An 18,886-nucleotide genomic window follows, 5' to 3' on the forward strand; every position below is an offset into this window, starting at 1 on the left:
AGGTAGATCATTTCGATTTGCTAATTTTTTTAAAGTAGCTCACAAGCCTAAAAAGTGTGGGCACCTCTGCTCTAAACCTATTCAGCAAGGGCCTGTCGAATATGTTTGCATGGCCGCACTATGCACACAATGACGGTCTGCGCAGTAACACGCAGCCGCTTGTCCACGAAGGTTTACTCCATGCACAAACAGCACTGTGCATGGGCCGACATTGTGCCTACGCAGTACAGCCACACCCATACACAGAAGTGTGGCCACAAAGAAGAAGAGAGTCCCAGCAAGCAGCGATGGGCACAAGAAGGATCGGAGAAGGGTCAAGGCAGGCAGCAGACAGATGTAATCGGTAATCATGCAAAGGGTCAAGGCAGGCGGCAGACAGACATAATCGTAATCAGGCAAAAGGTCAAGGCAGGCGGCAGACAGACGTAAATGGTAATCAGGCAAAGGGTCAAGGAAGGCAGCAGACAGACGTAATCGTAATCAGGCAAAAGGTCAAGGCAGGCGGCAGATAGACGTAAATGGTAATCAATGCAATACACAACATGGAGTGCGCTTTCTTGTCTTTCCTTCCATACATGTAAATTCTTCGCCACGGGTGGAATATCTGGAGTGTCTGGACATTGGACGTTGAAAAGCAAAACGGATTGCCTATAAGGACTGTCTTTACAGGTCTTGGACACTGGGAGGGGGTAGCGCACTCCATGTTGTGTATTGCATTGAGTTCTGAGATGTACATGTAGCATCTGTGTTTGAGTTGCAGCAGGCCCTGGGATAGAGGGGAGTGGGAGAGGAGGGGAGCGCAACTGAGAAAATATATCAAGTAAATGGTAATCAGGCAAAGGGTCAAGGTAGGCGGCAGACAGACGTAATCATAATCAGGCAAAAGGTCAAGGCAGGCAGCAGACAGACGTAATCAGGCAAAGGGTCAAGGCAAGCGGTAGACAGACGTAAATGGTAATCAGGCAAAAGCTGAAGGCAGGTGGCAGACAGAAGTAATAAGGGAAAGGGTCAAGGCAGGCTGCAGACAGACGTAAACATTAATCAGGCAAAGGGTCAAGGCAGGCAGATATGATCAGTACAATAAGCTAAGGTCAGGACATGCAGCAAACGGGCGGAAGTCAGGAACAACCAGGATCGGCAACGGGTACACAAATCAACAGGCTGAAGGCTGCAGCGAAAAACTGTGTCTGTGGTGGGCTTTTTTTTCTGCGCTTTTTTTAAGCATTTTCTAGCGATTTTCTGTGCGTTTGCTTGTTTTTGTGGGCGTTTTTGTAAGCGCTTTTGCAGAGCACTTTCGACTTTTGATCTGGAAAAAAATCGGGAAAAAATAAATACAATGTATTAAAAAAAAACGCTCATGCAATCGCTTGCCAAAGCGATTTTGTGAGCGTTTTGCGGTTTTCCTATACCTTCCATTGAGGCAAATCACCTCAAAAATGGCCCAAGCACCGCTGTTCTAAGCGGATCGCAAACGAACTGCTCTGATATGAACTCTCCCATAGAGAATCATTGCACAAACGCTTTTAGCTTAAAATTTTAAAAAAATGCCTATAATGTGAACAAGGCCTCAGGTTACGTTTCCACTGTGCCCAGCATGCGTCTTGCAAGACACGATACCGGCACAGCTGTGACGCATTTCACACCCGAATCGCTCTAGCCGCGTTATGTATGGCTATGGGATTCGCACGAGATTATGCTGCAGGCCATCAGATTTTTCCCTGGCCATGAATTCAGATGCTCTGCATTAACTTCTAGAGGCTGCCAAATTCCACCGAATTCCTGACCGGGGAATCGGCCCGTTTTCGCACAAGCGGAAACCTAGCCTAAATAGCCATTTCAAAACTTGTGCCCAAACTAGCGCTTTCACGTATGCGCATGCACATAGGTTTAAACCCGCATGTGCACATCAAAATAGAGCACAGGGATCCGACCAGAGGAAATATAGGTCAAAGTGCGATCACGCGCGCGTATGTGCACGCAACCTCTGGCAAGAGGTAGTAACAGATAGTTTTGTGGTCCCATAATATGTTTGTATAGGTAAACATGGAATCTTTTAGTATTTATGTAGCACTAGTATCTTCTGCAGTGCATTACTCAGTATACAGTCTTGTCGCTAACTGTCCCTCATGCTGGGAATACACGATTTGTTTCTGCCGCAGATAGATGGTTCGATAGATAATTTCCAGAATGTCTGATCTCCCGTTCAATCATTTTGCCGCTCAATTTCTGATAGAAGTGGATGTAAAAAGATAAAAAATGAGCGGAAGATGTGCAGAATCGAGCGGCAAAAACGATTGAGCTAAGAATCGAGCAGCAGAAACGCATCGTGTAATCCTAGCATTAGAGGGGATTACAATCTAATCCCTACTATAGTCATATGTCCATCTCAGCAAGATAAGTCAAATTGTTGGAGGAAGTCAAATAACTTTTGTAGGTTTTTAGGATGTGGGAAGAACCCAGAGGAAACCCATGCAAACACTGGGAGGATATACAAATTCCATACTAATAGTTTCCTGACCCAGATCTGAACCATGGACCCAACACTGCAAGGTAGGAGTGACATCCACCGTGCCAAACTTCACCTTTCGAGATTTAGAATCTGTTCCCAAGTCTAGGTAGAGCTGCTGTCCTATTACGCTATTAAAGGAATATTTAAGTCTGAAAAAAAAAAATGATATTTACTCACCCGTGGCATCCCTCAGCCCCCTGAAGCTGTATTGTGCCCCTGCAGCCCCGCTCCGATCGTCCTGTCCCCGCCGGCAGCTACTTCCGGGGTCGGCGACAGCCGCCGACAGGCTGGGAACGCGGGTGATTTTCCGCGTTCCCAGCCACTATATCACCCTCTATGCTGCTATAGCATAGCACCTCAGGCTCCCCGTCAGCGCTCACCCCCCAGCATTAATGGGCAGCAGCAGCGGGCATACAAAAGGGAACACGGACTTACTTCTGCGTTCCATATGCCTGGGGTTCTTATCTGTATCAGGGCACGACGACGCTACTTCCTGTTTATCAGGAAGTAGCGCCAGGCGCTGATACAGAGAAGATCAGACCTCCAGAGATGGGAACACAGAAGAGGTATGTCTGCTTTTCCACGCCCACTGATTCTGCCCATTAATGCTGAGGGGATAGCGCTGACTAGGGAGCCCAAGGTGGGGGAGTGGGGCCCCTCCCTGTCGCTGTGTGTGGAAATTGCTCCGCCCTCATGCGCTGCACCCTGGTGCCCCTGGCTATACTGAGGGCGACCATGCTGGCTATACTGGGGACACCCATGCCTGGCTATACTGAGGGCGACCATGCCGACTATACTGGGGACACCCATGCCTGGCTATACTGAGGGCACCTATACCTAGCTATACTGTGGGCACTCATGCCTGGCTATACTGAGGGCACCTATTCCTAGCTATACTGTGGGCACCCATGCCTGGCTATACTGTGGGCACCCATGCCTGGCTATACCGAGGGCACCTATACCTAGCTATACTGTGGGCACTCATGCCGGGCTATACTGTGGGCACCCATACCTAGCTATACTGAGAGCACCTATACGTGGCTATTTTGGGGGCACATATATATGTGGCTATTTTAGGGGCACCTATACCCAGCTATAGTGTGGGCACCCATGCCTGACTCTACTGTGGGCACCCATGCCTAACTATACTGTGGGCACCCATGCCTAACTATACTGAGGGCACCCATGCCTAGCTATACTGAGGGCACCTATAACTAGCTATACTGAGGGTACCCATGGCTGGCTTTACTGTGGGCACCTATACCTAGCTATACTGAATGCACCTATACCTGGCTATACTGGGGTGAGCACCTATACCTTGCTATACTGGGGACGGGCACCTATACCTGGCTATCTATACTGAGAGCACCTGGGGTGGGGGGTCCCATCCAGAGTTTCGCAAGGGGGCCCAGTGATTTCTAGTTACGCCCCTGCTACCATTGCTCCTGATTTCAATAGGGAGTACTCTTCTTTACAGTAAGAGTGATTAAGATGTGGAATGCATTGCCACAGGAAGTCTTTATGGCAAACTCTATACCTGCTTAGATGCTTTCCTTGCGTTGAAAGACATCCATGGCTACAATTACTAGGTTATGCCTAATGATGTTGATCCAGGCAGTTTCTCTGATTGCCATCTGGAGTCGGGAAGGAATTTTTCCCTTTTGGGGCTAATTGGACCATGCCTTGTAAGGGTTTTTTCGCCTTCCTCTGGATCAACTGGATATGTGAGGGAGCAGGCTGGAGTTGTACTTTGTACCGGTTGAACTCGATGGACGTATGTCTTTTTTCAACCAAAATAACTATGTAACTATGTAACTACTCTTAAGTTATGTATGCTCAATGACTATTGCCCAAGACAACTGATCGTGAGTGCCTCATGGTTTATGACTGATCGCTATTCAGAGACTACATGGCTGTCTATAGGCTGCATGTTTTCTTCAGTGAAGAAGGAAAGCTCAGCAGAACTACAATGGTGGTCAGGATTCCATGTGGTGGATCTTAAAAAAGACAACAATCTTTGGGGACCTCACTCGTACTTCACCCAAGTCGACCACAAACTATCTTCTTGAGCAATGAAAATGTAGCATTTGTAGGGAGCTGTACTCCCAGACAGCAGCAGAAGGCATGTGTATGTTCCATCCATCTACATCAGGCAGCACATTTTTTCAAGGCAGTCACACACACTTTAGAGCAGGGTTATCCAATGCCAGCCCTCAAAGGTCGAGGTCCTCACACATTTTTGGCACATCTTAAATTAATTGATGGGACTGAATCAGTAAAGGTGCGGTTCATCAAATAGAACACATTTCACCATTTCTCTATCCATCCTAAACACTGACATGGCTATAGCCCTGGACTAGAGTTGGAAAGACCTGCTTTAGAGAGTATTTCTATGTTTCCTTCAACCATAAGTGTGGATTCTTCCTAACATAATGAGGATTCTGCAGTTATGATGTCTCAGTCAGTTGAAAATACAAATACTTGCTTATCCAGGTCAGATCCTCTTTAAGGTTTATACAAGTGATTAGTGTGCATTAAGACCATGTCAGCAAAGGTGTTAAAAAGGACCTGCAGCAGGCATTTCCAGCTCATATACCTGCCCCTATGCAGGGCTTGGAAGAGCATTGATTGTACTATGCTCAATCAGTCCATATTCCTTTCTCCTAAATAAGAAGATCAGAAAAAAAAAATGAGTGTACAAGAACCACTGAGTAAACACTTACAGATATAACGCAATGTGTGTGTGATCACAATAAAGAAATACTGGAGAAGTAAGAAAGAAAAAAGTACTGTACTAAGTCGCACCACATAGTTTGGTAAATTATAATGAACTTTATTTAATTCAATTGAGGACCATAATAAACATGAAAAACACAGAAAAAAGAGGAGGGAATGGAACCAGAGATGTAAATAATGGGATCTCTCCAATCTAATTGAATACTGATAAAGTTCATTATGGTGTACCTACTTATAAGGTGGGACTTAGTACAATACTTTCTCCTTTCTTTCCTCGCTATAGGCCTGATGCACAAAAGACCTATTAAACCCAGGGGACAGCATCTGTTGCTCTATTAGTGAAAAGTGCATTACTGGAATAATGCGTATCATGAAGTGAAATGGATCCGTTGAAATAACATGATGCATGCAGTGCGGTATTGCATAACGTGCGTGTTAACAGTTGCATGCTTTCTCTGTACTGTATGCTTCACCATATGCATTGCACTGTGTGCTTAACGTGAAATGTGGCTTTGTCCCTTCATTGTGATCCTGTTTTTACAGGGGTTTTACGCATCTCCGCAGTGTAAAAGCAGCATTAGACTTGTATCACAAATGCAGCTCCTGAAAGTGTATCTGAGACAGGGGCCCCACAATAAAATATACATACTAGGAGCTTCCTCCAGCCGCCCAACACCTGCCCCCCCCCCCCCCCCCCCCAGCCTGATCGCTCCCACGCTGTCCTTTCAAAATTGTTGGCAGTGGTGGGTGGAGCCATGGGAAGCATTCCTTTATGCCTTGAGTCTTGCTGTTTGTACACATGTAAGTAATAAACTGCAGATGCTTCTGTTTTACAAAGCCTATACTGTCCCTTTTAAGGGAACCTGAAGTAAGATGACTACAGAGGCACCCATCTTCATTCCCTTATAAGGCTTCCCTCTTAATAGGCAAATATTTTTGTGGTCCACACTAGGTCCGGAAACGTATCCGTGGCCCCGGTTGTAAAACCTGATCAAAAACGGAGCCACGGATAGCAATATTAAAAATAGCAGTGGGGAAATGTTTTTAAAACCTGAACGGAAAGGTCCGGATCTGCTGCATTTTCACGCAACGGATCTAGATCCTGATACACAGAAGGGTAATGGCAGGCAATGAGAAAACAGATCCCCCTCCACACAGGCAAATTTTGGATCCGAAAGGGATCCGTTTCTATGTCACAGCCTGTGGGGAGAGAGGGGGCCGCCATGCTGGAGGGGTATAGCAGGCATGACGGGGGTTGCAGCAGTCGGCGGGGAGGGGGTACACCCCCTCCCTCACCTGGGTCCCCGTCCCTGCTACCCCTCCAGATACATGCTGCAAAACTTGCTACAATGTATAATGGGAGAGAGCGGTGCTTACCTACTCCTAATTCCCGTTCATGATCCGGTTCTTTTAATGAATCGATTCAAATGAATCGATTCATTGAAAAGAGCCGAACTTCCCATCACTAGTGTCATGCCTGCAATTCCGCCCTCCGAAGTATAGAGGGCGGCAATGCAGGCAGTGACACTAGTGATGGGAAGTTCGGATTCGAATCGATTCATTAAAATAACCGGATCATGGGTGGGAAAGAGGAGTAGGTAAGCTCCGCTCACTCCCATTATACATTGTAACAAGTTTTACAGCATGTATCTGGAGGGGTAGCGGGGACGGAGAGGTTGACTTATTTCGGACGATATACTGTAGTTATGTTTTCATAAAACCAGGGCTGTGGAGTCGGTCCAAAAATCCACCGACTCCGACTCCTCAGTTTAGGATTCCACCGACTCCGACTCCTCGACTCCGACTCCTTTAATTTGCATATTACAATTTTGTTGAGTAAAAGTATGTAACATGAAATTCGTCTCTTAACTGCCAACGCTTAGGAATTTTACAAGACAACTGAAGTGAGAAGGATATGTAGACTACTATAGACTACTATATTTATTCCCTTTAGACTAAAACTAGTCCTTGGTAAGAGTACTTGTAAAAGGTACAAACCGGAACAAAGAACATCTATCAGGCCCTAGGCAATGTAAGTGTGGGTACATGTAAGAATGATGTGCAGGTACTCTGCAGGGGAATGAGGAGATTGTAAACAGACAACACCTCTGTGTTCAATGTGCACAGCATTCTCAGTGGATTCCCTGCAGCTCTGTGGGGAGTGCATATGTAGAGTATAGTACTACTGTGTAACAAAGTAAACCTGAGACAGATGAAATTAAAGTTTTATACATACCTGGGGCTTCCTCCAGCCGCCTTCAGGATAATCAGTCCCTCGTTGTCCTCCTCCACCACCTGGATCCTCTGCTATGAGTCCAGGTACTTGAGCCAGTCGGGTGTAGTGCGCATGCACACACTCCGCCGCCAGGAGCATACTACACCTGTGCAGCACTATTGCACAGGTGCAGAATGTTCCTGGCTGTGGGAGTGGCATGCGGCCGGACAGCGCTGACTGGCTGAATAACCAGGTCTCATAGCAGAAGATCCGGGTGGTGGAGGACAGCGAGGGACTGATTAGCCTGAAGGGGGCTGGAGGAAGCCCCAGGTATGTATAAAACTTTACTTTTCATCCGTCTCAGGTACCCTTTAATTTGTAGTCTCCAAACCAAATTTTAACAACATATCAAATTATTTGATTTCATCAGCAAAGGGAGTGTGTACATTGCATAAATCAGCATCAGTGCAGAATTATTTCCATCTCATTGACCATCTCTATTAGTGACACAGCTACACATCAGGCTTTATTCTTACAGCATAGATGTTATTTAGTATATATAAGAGATTCCTGTGTACACATCATATATACAGTCACAATCAGATATGTATATCTGACCTTAAAAATACAGGGACTGCTTTATTGAAGCAGCACAAGTAACTAATTTTGATTGGTTTATTTCATTTTTGTGGACTAAGCACAGCTATTACTGTATATATACTGTATATATACATTATTTTTAATGACTATTATCTGAGAAATAGAACATTTTATCATATTTTCTATTTTAATTACAGTTACAAATTCATTAGGAGTCGGAGTCGGTGCATTTTTTCCCAACTCCGACTCCAGGCACCCAAAATTGCCCGACTCCACGACTCCGACTCCACGACTCCGACTCCACAGCCCTGCATAAAACAAAGGTTTTCTGTATTTAGGCACATGGTTCATGTTTAATTTAGGTTAGAACACAGCTCAAGTAGTAATGGGTTTGTCATTAACCACTTATTAGTGTTATCCTTCTCGTGCCCCATTAAGAAGTTGGATTCAGTACACACCACTCTGAAAATAGATTGTAAATCCAGTAGCCTGTGTAGTAACGACTGTTGGACAGCAGTTTATTCCAAAAGTCAATTGTGGCTTCGTTAACAACTGTCCAAATAAAATGTGCCTATGGATTTTACTGTATAGTTGCGTTAAACTAGACAGACGAATGTGTACATGTACTGAAAAAGGATGATTTGAAAAAATATAACTTTCTGTTACAGGATAAAAAACCAAACATCTGACAAATATTTCAGATTCAGATACAAGTTTCTTTGATGACTTTATGTGAGAGAAGTTGTTGTTTTTCCTTTAAAAATGCTAGCATTCTGTCTTCGAACTGAGACTTTATTTCTGCTTTAAAAATTTAGAAAATGTCAAAAACAAATACTGTTACCATGCTACAAAAAAAGCCTTTTGTAAAATGATGTTTTACAAAAATGTCCAAATCTGAAGATAAGGTGAAAAAGCATTTCTTCATAAAAATACCAACAAAACTTAGAAGTAATGACTGCCCACAAATTTCCATTGATTTGCATGAATAATTAGAGCGGAAACAGCCTTTATTTCTTCTTATGATACAATAACAGCAGCCATGTTGTTTGTAAACATTACACAGAGGCAGGCTTATCTGTATCTTGAGCAAAAAAAAAACTAATCCCCCCTCCTCCCCTCTGCCTCTGAAATCTCTGGCTAGTAATACCTCCCCCACCTCCTGCCCAGACTAAGCTCTCATGAGCCCTTGCTACTGTCTGAAAGTGCCTTGGCTCTCTGAAAACCTGTGGGCGTGGCTTGTTTAGTTTATAGGGAATTAGAGTATTGAAACAAAAACAAAAAAGTATTTGGCTTGAGGAATGCCCTATAAACAGTAGGAAAGGAACCCAATTATGCAATGTGTAAAAGTTCATCTCGGATCCACTTTAAAGCTTATCCACCTGAACCTTGTTTCCCATTTATGTCCCATGTGGCTGCCATTAATAGCACACGTGCCAGTCCTATATGCGGCAGTCACGTGGGACACAAATGGAGGATTCAGGAGCAACTGGAAACTAGCGGCGGCCTGACAGATAAGAGATTTTATTGCATGAACACTAACATTTGGGGATTCCGTCACTTTGTCACTATATCGTATGTCGTAACCGCCGCCCACCTGATCAAACATGTTGTTTTGATTTTCCAACTGGCTTGATCGATACATTCGACTAATTTCAGCCTGAAATCAGTTGAATCGTTGATTGGGCACGCTTGTTGTGGCACCAATTTTTATCCAGCTCTATAAAACTATCGAATTGAATGGTCAATAAGGCCACAGAATCGCTAGATACATGTACCTTTATGCTAGGTACACACAATACGTTTTTGCGTTCAATAGAGGCGTCGATAGAAAATTTCTGTCATGTCCGATATTACTTTTGATCGTTTTACTGCTCGATTTCTCATAGACGTGAATGGAAAATGATAAGAAAAGATGAGAGAATCGAAAATTGATCAAACGGAAAATCGACCGAAGAAACGCATCGTGTGTATCTAGCATTGTGTGTACCCACCATACAATTTTCTGTTAGATTTTCTGTTATGCTGGGTACACACGTTACGGTTTTTCGTGCTATTTTGCGACCCAATCATTTTTTCGGCAGGATTCCGCACTGGATTCTGCACTCGATTCTCTTATTTTTATTCGTTTTTCTTATCTTTTTCCATCCACCGCTATGAGAAATTGATCGTGGAAACGATCGGAAACGATCGGGAGCAATATCGGACATGGCGGAATTTATCAATCAGATCCATCTATCGCAAAGAAAATCGTAACGTGTGTTTTATGCTGGGAATACACGGGAATACACGGCTTGATTCTGAGTCATTTAGATGGTTCGATAGATAATTTCCAACATGTCCGATGTTATTTTTGATCGTTTTTCTGATCGATTTCTCATAGAAGTGAATGGAAATAGATAAGAAAAGATAACCGAATCGGAAATCAATTGGGAAATCGAATCGGAAATCGAACAGACGGAAAATCGCTCGAAAAAATGCATTTATGTGTACCCAGCATAAGGAATTAAGGTGCCCATACACCTAACGATTTTGCCGCCGAGTTCAATGAAGCAGCAGCCGGTCCGGAACCCAGCGCGGAAAAGAAGCTGCAGGGACAGAGGGGGAGTCGCGCCGGCCGGAGAAGGTAATGTATGCGGGCAGGCGGGGGCAGCGACAGAACCACCACCACCACAGATTGTGATCGGTTTCATCCTGAAATCTCTGGTGCATTGTCCTCTGTTTAACTCCTGCTGAGTAGAACAATGCCTAAATGCTCGGCAGATAGATGGTGAGATAGATACATTTCTAACATGTTGAATTTTATCTATCTGGCAGGTAAATCTAACAGAAAATTGTATGGTGTATTCCCATCATAATGCTGGAAATACACGGTGCGTTTCCGTGGCTCGATTATGCCACCCGATCGATTCCCTGCTTGACCCCACTGGCGATTCTCTTATCTTCTGCTAGTTTTCCTTATCTTTTTCCATTGTCCCCCATGCGGGTGATCGGACATGTCAGAAATTATCAATCGAGCCATCTAAATGGCTTAATCGACGTACCCTGTATTCCCAGCATTACAGAAAAATCTAACAGAAAATTGTATGGTGTGTACTGTTTGGAATTTTATGACTCTTGCCAGCTCAAACAAGGGTCAGCCATTGACAAAGAGCTAAGGATCTGTCAATCAGCCATTAAGATTAGAGATTATGACTAAGAACCATTGTGTGTCCAAAACATGTCAGCAGGTAGTGCCAGAATTTTTTTTTCTTATTAAATAAATGATTTTCTACATTGTACTGGCTATCGTGCAGAGGTCTTTTCTTCTTCAGCCATTGAGTCTTGTAATCAAGCTACAAACGTCTGATTTGTCCAAACGACTGGTCATTTAGATGTCAAATCGGGCTTGTGTACAGTCGTTCAGCTGATAATGCTGGTTTTGAAGGATCTGCTTGGCGGATCGGTCAAAACCAGTCTTATCAGCTGAACGATCGTTTGTACACACGCCCGATTTGACGTCCAAACGACCATTGTGAACGACCCGTGGAAAAATCAGATGTGTGTATGTACCTTTAATCCTCATCTACACAGTACAATTTTCCATTAGATAGACAGATCCATTGTACTGGATCCACACCTTACAATTTTTTGGCAGATTTACCTGCCAGATCGATTATTTCCAGCATGTTTGATCTGAGAATCGAACAATTTTTGAGCGATTTTCTAACCGATTTTCATTCATTTCTACGGAAATCGGTCAGAAAATCACTCAAAAAATTGATCGATGATTGGAAACTCTGAGAAAATTGCTAGGGTGTGTATATTAATAAATTGACAATCTAACACACACCATACAATCTTTAGAAAAATTTAAGAAAAATTTCCTGCTTTCCGGATCGATAAAAAACGAGAAATCTGATCAGATTTTTTCAGTAAAATGAAAAAAAAGCTTTCAAATTTTTCAGGAGAACCGATCTTATTTATCGAATTGCCGTAAAATCGGATCATTTTATTGTATTGTGTGGCCACCTTTAGATAGATCTAATAAGAAATTGCATCGCGTGTAGATGCTTAAATTGTTTCAGATCACTTTTGCGATATAGTTTGCTTTGATAAGTACCCAAAATGTATTGCAAAATATAACGCAATCCAATTATCTAATAGATCCGTCTAATAGCTCCGATCTGACAGAAAATTGTACCGTGTAGATGAGGCTTAAAAGGTGGCCATATATCTAGCGATTTGGCTGTACGATTGACCATTCGATCATTTTATAGAATCAAGAGAGAATAGATTGTGTTCCAGAATTCCCAATCGATAAAAAGTGGCTGATTTTATGTCAAATCGACCAGCTTTGTCGATTGGGCAGGATGCAAGATATCGGTTGATCGCACAGGAATCGGCTACAGTTCATATGTCATTCGATCGACTCGATCGATTTTGCATTCAGAGCATGGAGACACAACATCGGTCAGATCAAATGTGAAAGTGAATCGCAGGTGAATCACATAGGATATCGTTTGTAGTGTGTGGGTCACTAGTCGATCGACTTTCGATCAACCATACTGAAGTAGATTCCTTAATAAAGTCAATCGCTTAAGGCTCGTACATATATCCAACTTTTTCAACCAACTATTGTTCAAACTTGTTGTTCGGATGATAAGGTGGACGTGTGTACTCCTAAACTACCAACTGATAAAATGCGGTTTGCCCGATCCAACTTGCGGATCAGTTGAGACGACTATCGAGCAAACGACTTTCAATTCAGTGCGTGTGTACAAACGGCTTCTAGTCGTTTGACCAACTAATAGACGTGCAAACATATAGTTGTTTCATCCAGTTCATTGTTCCATCCGGTCCATTGTCCGGATGGATGGCGAAGCTTTTTCACACTGTACACTGGTGGTAGCGATGCGGTGTGTCGCGCCTACTGCATCGCACCGCCAAAAACAGGCTGTATACTAACGCAATGATCCCTGTCTGGCCATCAGCCAAGCAGGAAGTGATGCGCGCTTGCAGTCACTTCCTGCTTCAGGTATGCAGAAGCGTATTGTAAAAATACACTTCCGCTCATGCGCATCTTCAACTCTTTTAGAAAACTCACGTCGCCATAGACTAACATGGCCGACGCAGGTTGCCGCAGATCCTGCTCGGTAACTTAGGTCTGCGCTATCATTAGATTAGGCACTTCCTGCGCAGCATACCAGAACGTGGGTAGTATGAACTTCCCCATAGGCACTTCCCATGCGTACGAGAGGAATCAGCGCAGGAGACTTGGGCGCAGGATACTTCCGGTATATGGCTAATCCTGCTATTGCACAAGTTCCCGACCGCGCTAAATACTATTCCCCCTCCAGGCCGCCATGGATGGTGGGGAATGATATCATTCGGTTTCCAGCAATTGCTGGAAGCCGAATTATTGTGTTTAAAAGTAACTTCAGCTCCTTCTTCTGACGGCGCCGAAGTTACTCCCTGTGCGCTGCTATAGCTGTAATTCCTATTACAGCCTATGGTGGCGCCGGCTGCGCCAAAGTCTCCTGCGCTGGAATAGCAGTGTTCACATAGCAAGATCTCCATTCATAAAGGCTCTTTCCGCATGAAAAGCTGACATTACTGAGCAGAGGGATAAATCACCGCCTTGTGCAGTGACTATCGTAACAAATGTAACAAAATGTTAATTCATAAAGATTTACACAAGCGGTATAAGGTCGGGAAATACCACTCCTTGGATGTGGTGATAACCATGTTAAGTTAATGGAGACGCAGACCTCCCAGGCAGCTGCAGTAGAACGGAACACGGAGAAATGTATCAACTCGGCAGCTTCCTGTGTCTCCGCAAGCCTACCGTCAGCCTAGTTCGGGAAATCACCGCACTGCTATCGCAACTGGCAACATTTTTATGAATGAGCAGCCAGAAGTCTAAAATACCGAAAGCGATGTTTTCCCGCATGGATTTATTTTACCGACCACACTTTTATGAATGATAGCCATTGTGATATTGCAAAGAACACCATAAAAACCTTCTACTCCCACAAACAAAAACATACTAGCAAATTACCACAAGCTGTTTCCTTGCCAATTGAAAATGTAATATCTTTCACTGGTAATAAGAATATATACTGTATATGGTACTTAGGAAGGCTTGTGGTATTTGTCTATATTATATAAATCATTTAGGAGGAAAAAAACAGTTATGTAAGTTGTTTTGTTGAAGCAGCTTTGTAGAGAAAGTTCTGTTTTGTAGTCTTCTATTCTTGCTATTTGCCAGTAGAAAGAAACAATAGCAGTAATTCCGAGGTAAAATGCTCACATGGTGCTGTCGTGCTGAACAATCCATGCGACAAGTTCCCTGGCATCTGATGCTCTGTATGAGTGTTCTAACAAGACTGATGTTATTATGATTTGTGTTCATCCAAGAGAAGGTAAAATGATGTTTTATTCATTTGCTTAAATGAGGACAGTACTCTTGTGTGTAGCTATTGCTTGATTACTACAACATGCTAAAATCCTTATGGGCCATACCATAGGGTGCACAACAGATACAAATAATAGAATAAATTGGCAATGTTAAAATGAATTATTTTATTTACTTCTAATTTTTTAAACATCAAATATTCAGCAACAAATCTGCCCAAGAGGAGTTTGCAGTCTAATTACCATCAACAGAGCAGCTACCGAGACACACTTGACAGCCAGTTGTAAACATCAACTCCTTTATGCTCAGTGTAGTTTGCCTTCTTAAAACAGAAGGGCTTTTCGGTCTCTTTTAGTCCCCTATACTGAAACACAGTAGTAAGAGGGGCACCTGTTCACCTGATTTCCTGAAACACAGTAGTGAGAGGGGCACCTGCTCGTCTGATTTCCTGAAACACAGTAGTGAGAGGGGCACTTGCTCGTCTGATTTCCTGAAACACAGTAATGAGAGGGGCACCTGCTCGTCTGATTTCCTGAAACACAGTAGTGAGAGGGGCACCTGCTCGTCTGATTTCCTGAAACACAGTAGTGAGAGGGGCACTTGCTCGTCTGATTTCCTGAAACACAGTAGTGAGAGGGGCACCTGCTCGTCTGATTTCCTGAAACACAGTAGTGAGAGGGGCACCTGCTCGTCTGATTTCCTGAAACACAGTAGTGAGAGGGGCACCTGCTCGTCTGATTTCCTGAAACACAGTAGTGAGAGGGGCACCTGCTCGTCTGATTTCCTGAAACACAGTAGTGAGAGGGGCACCTGCTCGTCTGATTTCCTGAAACACAGTAGTGAGAGGGGCACCTTCTCGTCTGATTTCCTGAAACACAGTAGTGAGAGGGGCACCTGCTCGTCTGATTTCCTGAAACACAGTAGTGAGAGGGGCACCTGCTCGTCTGATTTCCTGAAACACAGTAGTGAGAGGGGCACCTGCTCGTCTGATTTCCTGAAACACAGTAGTGAGAGGGGCACCTGCTCGTCTGATTTCCTGAAACACAGTAGTGAGAGGGGCACCTGCTCGTCTGATTTCCTGAAACACAGTAGTGAGAGGGGCACCTGCTCGTCTGATTTCCTGAAACACAGTAGTGAGAGGGGCACCTGCTCGTCTGATTTCCTGAAACACAGTAGTGAGAAAAGTATGAAGGATAAGTGACTAGCATTCTTGCCTTTCAGCACTAGAGTTTCAGGTTCAAACCCAAGACATGAACATCATTGTTTTTGTATATTCTCCTAGTTTCTCTAGGGCGGCACTCCACTTTCCACCAACATCTTAAAAAACATACAGGTAGGCTAATTGCATTCCTAATCTGTGTTTTAAATACCAACTGTGGGCTAAAATTTAGATCTCAACTACAGGAAATATTTTTACTTTATTTTTAGGTAGTATGTAAAGAGGTGAGAATATTTTGTGACAATTTAATGATGTTTTTATCACTGCTAAGAGATTTTCCCTCACTTCCTGCCCCTGTATCCTCCATGGAACTTTTTTTCCTTTAATATAAAAACTGGAAGCCCCAGCAATAAAAACAAGTAAGGTATTCTAAAGCTTCATACACACACTAGATGGTTCTTGGCCTCTCAGGTGTTTACAGTGGCCCCTGAACCCCCTTGATGCTTCGGGAGATCAACTTGACCTGGGGATTGTTCTCTCCTTTGTCGTACCAACTCTATTGTGTGGCGCTCTGTTGGACTCTCGCCCCTCCGCATAGCATTAATAAAATGCATTGCTAGCCTGGAAGCTATCAACATTTCAGTTTATAGCGACGGCTAAAAACTTTTGCTGGAGGGATAGAGTCTGAATCCCTCTTTAGTGACATGCATAAGTGTATACGAGGTTTAAAGAGATCTGCCGTACTAAAACATATAAACTGAACCTACCGTGCCATGCCTGTCCCCACTCCACCACTGCACTGTCTGCCACCCGTTGTCTATCCGCCACACTTTCCGCTGCTACCTGAGCCCACTCTCTATCACATTATCAGACCTCATATGAGCAGTGACAGCAGAGACAGAGAAGGATGCAAGCTACTCGTACCCAATGTACTCCAAATGTGGAAGTGATGTCATTAGTCACTTTCACATTTGGAGTACACCGGGCAAGAGTAGCGTGCATCCTTTTCTGTCTCTGCTGTTGTGCTGGTCGGAGGTCTGATACTTCAGTGAAGAGGATGCTCAGGTAGGGACAGCGGGAGCGGTCCTGATCAGAGGACTGGTCATCACTGATCTGAGGTCTGTGTAATGGTACCCAGTGAGTACCCTGCCTAAGCCAGCCAGCACCCTGCCCAAGTCAACCAGCACTCTGCCCCAGCAAACCAGCACCCTGCCTCAGCAAACTAGCACTCTGCCCCAGCAAGCCAGCAGTGAAGATGATGCTCAGGCGGCGGGGGCGGCATTGATTGGAGGACTTGTCGCCACTGGTCTGAGGTCTGTGTAGGGGCACCCAGCGAGCACCTTGCCCAAGGCAACCAGCACCCTGCCCCAGCCAGCACCTTGCTTCAGCAAACCAGCACCCTACCACAGCAAACCAGCACCCTGCCCCAGCAAGCCAGCATCCTGCCCCAGCCAGCCAGCACCCTGCCCAAGCCAGCCAGCACCCTGCCCCAGCAAACCACTACCCTGTCCCAGCAAACCAGCACCCTGCCCCAGCCAGCACCCTGCCAGCCAGCCAGCACATTGCCCTAGCCAGCCAGCACCCTGCCTTAGCCTGCACCCGGCCCCAGCAAGCCAGCACCCTGCCCTAGCCAGCCAGCACCCTGCCCAAGCCAGCCAGCACCCTGCCCCAGCAAATCAGTACCCTGTCCCAGCAAACCAGCATCCTGCCTCAGCCAGCCCCTGGCCCCAGCCAGCCAGCACCTTGCCCTAGCCAGCCAGCACCCTGCCTTAGCCTGCACCCTGCCCCAGCAAGCCAGCACCCTGCCCAAGCCAGCCAGCACCCTGCCCCAGCAAACCAGTACCCTGTCCCAGCAAACCAGCACCCTGCCTCAGCCAGCCCCCTGCCCCAGCCAGCCCCCTGCCCCAGCCAGCACCCTGCCCCAGCAAACCAGTACCCTGTCCCAGCAAACCAGCACCCTGCCCCAGCCAGCACCCTGCCCCAGCAAACCAGTACCCTGTCCCAGCAAACCAGCACCCTGCCTCAGCCAGCCCCCTGCCCCAGCCAGCCAGCACCTTGCCCTAGCCAGCCAGCACCCTTCCTTAGCCTGCACCCTGCCCCAGCAAGCCAGCACCCTGCCCCAGCCAGCACCCTGCCCAAGCCAGCCAGCACCCTGCCCCAGCAAACCAGTACCCTGTCCCAGCAAACCAGCACCCTGCCTCAGCCAGCCCCCTGCCCCAGCCAGCACCCTGCCAGCCAGCCCTAGCCAACCTTGCCCTAGCCAGCCAGCACCCTGCCCTAGCCTGCACCCTTCCCCAGCCAGCCAGCACCCTGTCCCAGCCTGCACCATACCTCAGCCAGCATCCTGCCCAAGCCAACACCTTGCCCCAGTCAGCACCCTACCCCAGCCAGCAGCCTACCCCAGCCTGCACTATGCCGCAGGCAACACCCTGTCCCAGCCTGCACACAGCCCCCAGCAAGCACCCTGCACCCTGTCAGCAATTGGTGGACAGCTATGGCTACCTTATATCTAGGGGTACATCTTGCTGCCTAATACTGATATATATATATATATATGCACACAACTACTTTTTACCTGTGGAACATGGCTACTTAATTTATTTATGCAGTGCAGACTTGGCTACTTAATTGTTTATCTTGACTCACCTACCTATTTAATTTGTTTATTGTGAGGCATCTGGCTACATGATTGGCTGCTATATGATTACTTCATTATTTTATCTGGATGATTGTGACTACTTTATTTTATGACTATTTGATGAATTATCTGATGGCATGTGACTATTTGATTCTTTTATTTGGAGGCATGGAACTATTTCATTATTTTATCTTGAAGCATGTGACTACTTAATTTTAAGGCACATGGCTAATTAATGCTAATATCTAGGGGACCATGGCTTCTAAATGTATGTATCTAGATGCATTTAAACTTACTTGGCTTAGCACAGTAGTGCAGGTTGCAGTGAAAAGCTAAACTGCTTTTCTGGCAGTACTGAATTGTAGTCTACCATTTCTTGTTGGACTGGAACCTTCCAACTTGCGTAAGTGACCTTTCAATCAATAAATGGGGGGGGGGGGGGGATTTGCAACTTCAATCTTTGCCATAGGCACTGTACTACCCGGATACGCTTCTGACCTACCCCTAAGGCAGGTTTGTAAATAGTGTGGGTCGCTGGGGGCGGGGCCTCAAGCATTACTTAAGTTTGGGACACTGCTTCTTAGCCCTGTTGGTGTTGGCTCTGCCATCTTCTCCATCCAGACCTGCAAGTGCCA

Source organism: Hyperolius riggenbachi, chromosome 1 (assembly GCF_040937935.1).
Source record: "Hyperolius riggenbachi isolate aHypRig1 chromosome 1, aHypRig1.pri, whole genome shotgun sequence".
Classification (NCBI taxonomy): Eukaryota; Metazoa; Chordata; class Amphibia; order Anura; family Hyperoliidae; genus Hyperolius; species Hyperolius riggenbachi.